Source organism: Nanorana parkeri, unplaced genomic scaffold (assembly GCF_000935625.1).
Source record: "Nanorana parkeri isolate BGI_ZX_2015 unplaced genomic scaffold, ASM93562v1 scaffold2924, whole genome shotgun sequence".
In the NCBI taxonomy this organism is placed as follows: Eukaryota; Metazoa; Chordata; class Amphibia; order Anura; family Dicroglossidae; genus Nanorana; species Nanorana parkeri.
Window position 1 is genome coordinate 28,108 of NW_017309192.1, and position 7,114 is coordinate 35,221.

Sequence of the window (7,114 nt, forward strand, 5' to 3'; positions counted from 1 at the left end):
AATATATTTGTTATACTATAATTATTATAAAACATTTCTAAAAAAAAAAGTGTTTTTTTCATTTAATATTTTATTCAAAATAAGTGAGGCATTAGGGCTATATAATTATATCAAACATGTGTACCTATCCGTCCTCTAAAAAACAATATATAATATGTGCGGGTACATTTAGTAAGAAAGTATATTACTGCTGTGGAAGAATCGCACAGCAACAATGTAACAAGCGTGTCCGTCATTTATGAACAGAAACGGAAAACTAGCGCAGTCATGAAGGGGTAAATGGATCATGTCAGGAAGCAAAATACCTGCCCCATTTCAGACCACATACTGTCTTACAGGCGAGGGGAATAACTGCCCAAGATCCAGTATCCACCAGAGGTCTGCACCGATCCACTCCTTAGATTCTGCTCTAAGTTGCATTGAGCAGGACAGCAAATAAAGTCAGCTTGGGGACCCCAGCAGCCATTTTCTTCTGTACATCTGAAGATCTCTGTATCTGTACTGATCAGTGATGACAGCCAATACAATTAATAAAACAGGCAGAGCCAGAACAAAGTCATGTGAAGAACTTGGGAAAGGGCTACAGTGAAGGTAATGAAAAGATTCTGCAATTATTAAAGGGGAACTACGAGGGGAGTAATTGCCTCTCATCCTCATAATCTGAGCCGACGTGTTACAATGAGACTGTCACGGGTCGGCTCAGCAGATCGGGAGGTGACAGAACACATACCGTCGATCGCTCACTTCTCGATTCTGTCCCTGCAGAGAGCCGTGACTGTCACTCACGGCTCCCTGCAGAGATTCCCCACCTCCCCGCTCCTCCAGCACTGACTGGAGGAATGAACGGGGGTGGGTACAGCTGGCTCTAGATAGGCAGAGCCAGCTGTCAATCACGCAGGTGGGTGGATCTTGACAGTGATGTCGGAATTCATCCCGGCTGCGGCGTCTCAGTATACCGCAAGCTGTAGCTCCCTATATACTGAGCTTTGGGTGAGGGAGGACGCTAGTTTATGTCCTCCCAATACCCTAAGGAGAACTATGGGGAAAAGCCCTGACCTCATAGTTCTCCTTTAACCTACCTGCATCTGTGCACGGAGCCAAAGGATAATAAATATTTGCTGTGAATAAAATGTCATATGGGGAAAACACAATGTGAAGCAAAGACTTTAAAGAGAGATAATAAAAGGAAACACGTACCCCAGAAAACATTAATAATAATATATTTTAATGAAAAATCTTAGCATCATTATGTTTCTATCCAAAGACACTCAAAACTAACTTTTTTAATCCTTAATTTGACCTATGACAGAACCAGTGAGAACTCGTCTTTTCTGCATTTTCAAAGAATTTTTTTTCTTTTTTTATTTCCAAGATTAAACAACCAGGCTAGCAAAATGTACCCAATACATACTTCTCTTATATCAAATATCAAACAAGCTAGGTATTCCATACAATGTAGCTATACAGAGTATATACAATACACAACAGGGGTAGAGCCGAACCTGGTCCTGGATGGATGGAAAAAGGAGATGCGTAGCAGTAACTGCCTGCAGGACGTTTTATAACCCCATAGACTGGCCGAGAACCAGCAGAAGTTTTGCTTTTTAAGGTCTGTTTCTTGTACTAAACTGTCATCCTAATTTTACAATTGTATCTGCGTCACCAGGAGCAGCAGCTTTGTTTTAAGAGTCAGACATTAAGGTTTCTTGGAACATCTGGACTATGTCAAGGTTACAGACATTTCTAAATCAACACTGTGCAAATTAGGAGCACAGCAGAAGCAGAAAGCAGCCATCAGGAACAGAGATAAGCAAATTGGAGACTCCGGAATTCAGGTAACATTAGTGCAGGTGAATCCCTATTCCAAGCTTAATCATATGCTTCAGGGAGCTGGGATTTCTAAACTTTGCAATTCTCCAAATAGCAAGCAATCGGCCGCACATATAAATCACAAAACATGAAGAAGGATGATTAGCCTGAGAGTGGATGATCTTAGGTGATTCTTTGATTAATTAGTTCATCTCTTAATAGAAACAACAGGCTGTGAACGGCTGGTGTCCCCACAACCAACTGCCATGTTTGTTGGCTCTAACTACTACTGCATACAGTTCTCTACAGTACTTGACTGATGTTGGCGCCCAGGCCCCGTTGTCTCTGGTTATGGGGTTCTTGCTGTTTTTACTTTGCTTCCATAGTTCAATCAGCATGCGAACACAGCTCACTGGGTCTCCAAACTGAGGTCCAAAGAAACAGAAATGTCTCTCCCACAAGAGTTGATCATACCTATCCGTGTAAGTAGATGATGCTCTGGCAGGGACAATATTACAAACATGCTAATCTTGCTATGGAACACGGGTACCCAGGATTTGTTACATCTCTAATAATCTCTGTACACTCACTACATGAAATTTACCATCGATGCAGCAAATTGATGATAGTGCAGAGGTTTCTGACCAGTGTGCAAAGGGGATCCCTGCCATTGTTACTGCAATCATGGGTGACTAAATATTGCCTATGGATGCTACAAGATAGACGCAGGTGAACAGGGATACAAAGGACATCATTTAGTAAGGTGTGTGTCTCTGCAAGGTTACTGATCACAATGGCACAAACACAAAACCAGAATATCTGAGAACAATTCTAATGCTTTATGCTTTTGCTCTCCAAAGTTCTGTCTCTCCATTATGGGATGTTAGGTTCGACTCTACCCCTCTCAGACATTTGAAAAACATCAAAAGCTTACAGCTACAGGCTTGAAAACAGATCCGAAAATAAAGGACAACAAATTTAGCAACTGTGACTCTCACACGGATTACAAGAACTGTAGAAATAATCGTAACGTTTCCAAAACGGCACTTGTTTTCCAAAAATGGGCACAAAAATAGATATTGTCGCCACCAAGAACAATGGGGTACTATAAAAATGTTAAAAGCCAGATACAAGTATATAAAATGTGTATTTTTTTTAAACATTGTATACATTTAACAAAAGAAAGCTATTTCTGCCAACAGATTAATGTACATGCTCAATGTCTAAGATGAGTTCAGAGGCATTGGCTAATGCCATAGAGGAACCATGTAAGTGTTAGTTGTTCAGCAAGAGTTAAAGGAGGGGAAGGAGGTTTAATAAAACAGGATAGAGAGGCTCCCCAATACTAGGCCCTTGCACTGTTATCGGCCAAGGTGCTGTGTGCAAACAGCCACAAGGTAAAACGCATATCAGTGGATCAGATTGTACATAAAAGTGCAGAACCTGTGCTGGGTCTATTAGGGGGATTGTGTCACTAGGAAATCCAGCAGAAGTTTACATATCTGGATGATGGGAGGCACCAAAGTGTGTTGTATACACCTTGATTTAGTTATAATTCCTTTCCAGGGCTCCCTACACCCAACAAGTGCAGAGTAAGCAAAGCAAAGAGCAGAGACAAGGCTCACCCACCTACTGGCGGCAGGTACCCATGTAAGTGAGGTGACATCTGTGCTCCGATAGTAATACTGGGTATGGAGGAATCATACAAAGGCATCCCCTGGTGCCTTCTACCTTCCAGTGAAGCAAGACAATACTGTATTTCCTTATGACAGGTTCCCTTTAACTTGCTGGAGCTCAGACATCTACCTGTAAACAAGTCTTACACCTTGTGCACAGCAGAGATTGGTTTGCTGCACAGTAACAAATTGCACACCACTTCCATACATGCAGGAACATCGGGACAATACACCAAAGTGCCTGTGTTTACTCCAAGAAAAGATACAAATTTAACAAAACAAAAAATTCTTCACGGAGGAACTCCGGGAAATATCAGAACCACCCCTTTGTTTGTTTAGGTATTAAGATAAAAAATAAAACAATAAATGTATGATTAAATATTGCTAGTATAGTCATCAGAAATCTATCTTTATATTAGAGCACATTAAACCCATCTCCACCAGACAGAACTAATTGCTCTATTGCACTGTAAAATGCAGACATAACATGTTTCAGGCACTGGGGGCTGGAGGAGAGATGTTTAGACAGCTTACACAAAGGGAAAAGCACAGGTAATGTCCGTACCAGTGCAGCGATACTCATTTACAGTCTAGTAAGACTTCTGGAAGTAAGGAGATGAGGCAGAAAGCCGCAGTCTCTGAAGGATGATGTCACTTTCCTGGCTATACAGTAAGTGTGAATCACAAATATGTTGGCAGCTAGAACCTTTTACGTATGCTGTTTGGCTGGAGTTCTTTAACAAATACGCAAAGGAATTACATTGCCAGTGCAGCGTGGTCAGGGCAGATACAGCTCAGGTGTATAAGCATTGACATGCATGTGTACCCTCTGTACAATGTCTGAAACATGGCCTGAGAATGGATAAAAGGATGAATACAAACCATCAATCAGAGCACATTGACTCTGCACATCAAAATAGCATTTCTATTGAGGGTCACAGGTATTCAAATACACTCGTGTTATACTGCCACCTACAGGAGGATTGCACAAACAAAAATTGCAGGACAGCTCAAGACTACCAGCATGCTAAGTTTTGTTGAAAGACAGTACCAAGAGCATGATCATAAACACAGAGGGGAAGGACCCGCGACCCTCAGTGGACTCCAAGAGTTGTGTATAAAAATCCTATTTTCTTTCTTGTCCATTGAGGGGCACAGGATGCCATCTACTGCCGCGACCTTCAAAAGAAGTCCAACTGAGGTGTGGGCAAACTGCAAAAACCACCAACAAGCCACACACAAAGAAGGTCCGAGGGCCACCTTCAGTCCAAGGGATGCCTGAAGGACATAGCCTAATTCTGACACCAGATGAAGCTGAACCTGCCAACATGACCACAGAGAGGACACAAAGAATCAACCTGATGCTGAAGACCAAAACAAACAAAGTGGCCACCAACCAGAGAAAAATGACTCAACATAGAAGGGAGAACTGAAGCAAGACAAATAGTCTGCGGTAGTATGATGATGACGACAGTATCCTTTGCCCCCCAATGTACAAGCTGCGTTAGTGAGAAAGGAAACCCCATAATAAATTCCCATTGGAAAGCGCAGCGCCACTCATGTTTGTTATATATTGGAGTGCTGACATCTCTGTGATACAATCTAACAGCAAAGTCTTCAAGACATTACTAAATCAGAGGTGGACAATAATCTGCAGAATTCCGGAACAAGTCAGTCCCAGACACTGACCAGAAGCCAGGGAAATCGTGATCCTATTAAGAACAGAAGGTTTAAAAAGGGTAACATCTGCTTTTTATTTCAGTAGGTGTCCTCCCTCGGGGTCCCAAGCTCTATCTACACCTGCATTACATGCAAACCTCCTCCAGTTAGTACGAATAGAGACAGGAGTCTAAATAATTACATTTCATAATAAAATCAGCAAGTACAAAGCATTTTAAAAGTCTTCTATTAATGGGGGGTCTTCAGTGGGTAACAGTAGCCTGAGTGTGCTGTCCACGATTGATCATCCGCTGACAATATTAACATATTACATATAAAATAGACAGTCCCGTGATGCCCTGTGACACGGAGACTGGGACTGCGGAATGGGGCAGTTACAGGTGTTGTGCCGTTTATTGTTACTTTCCTGTATGGCTGACAGGTAACCTTGTGCTGCCATGTTGGGATTTCTCCATGACTACATCTGTGCTCATTTCATTTTTTCCTGAATAATAAAGAGGACTTTTTTTTGAAGACCGATGAAATGCTTTTTTCTGAGAATTAAAACTGAACATTTTTTTCTGTATAAATATTAAAATCAGAGGTGGACAAAGGAATGAAATAAAAACAGAGAAAGACACCGATGCCAATTCTATCATGAAAAATGGAGTCTCCATCTCAGTCTGCAGTTCGCTCCGAGTCCTTAAAACAGACTTTCTCTTACTTGTGATCATGAAAACAGCATTCATACTGTAAACAGTAACACTGCTTTTCCCATAAGTCAGCACAGAGCACAAGATCAAATGACAAGCAGTCCCTGCAATGTCCTTAGCCTTACTGCTCTGAGGGTTACATCTTTGGTGAAATATTTTTCCTAAGGTGCTGTGTGTAGACTGCAAAAATGGGTGAACAGAGGCAGCTAATCTGTGTGTTCTTCCATTGGCTGTGAATCTGAGGAGATGTAAGTGGAATATCAGTCTATGATGAGTGAGCTTTGGGCATAAACAATGACGGGACCTATGCATGAAACCTAAATAAACAGTACCATGTGAAAACTGCTTGTATGTCTTTATTACTCTGAAATCCGATGTTTTTGGGTCGTCCAGCACCCGGTGTTGTGTCCTCATAGCTGTAACCCTTTACCTTATGACGAGACTCCAAGTGGACGCAGGCAGTGCTGGATGGATTGGGCAGCCTTATGGCTTGCAGCAGGGATATTTACAGGGAACAGTTCACTTAGTTGTGTGTACATTCCACAGGGATAGCAGGGGACAGGAATAGACAGAAGGTGCGCATCCTCTTCAATCTAATTATTATGCCACCAATGCTTATAGCGCTTCTGGTGCTTTGCTGCAGTCATAACTGAAATCCGAATCCCCCATAGAATCTCTTACCCCAAACCCCACAAGAGTCATACCCCTAGCACCAATATAGTTGTCACACCAAAAAACAAAAACACATGTAAAATGCATCAATGACAAAAAGAAAGTCTCAGAACTGTCTGTTGAACGTATCTGATTGGGTGTCGGGAACATTAGGCTTCCCTGAGATTATGCTCAGAAGAATTCACAAAGATCTAACACACATGATTGTACTGAAGACATAAAATGGAAGCTCACATTGATTCTCCTCTGTTCACAATCATTCACTAAGAACTATTTGGCACATGGGACAGTTACAGGCTAAAGGAGATCTGCTACTGTTCTGAGCTCAAGAATGATCAGCAACCCTAAAATCAGTTTCAAAACATCTTCATATTCTTGATCCCTTAAGATCACTGGTTCAGGCGAGGTTCACGCCTCATACGGATTGCCGCGCGGTCAGGAGTCGCCAAGGTGTGAACCGATCACGCTGTGGGTGCCATTATGTTCTAATGGCACCCCAGTTGTGCCGGGCAGATCACGCAGATTCCGCCCTTGCTTCCGAACACGATCGTGGCTAAAAAAGCCGCGTGTTGCGTATCGCAAAAA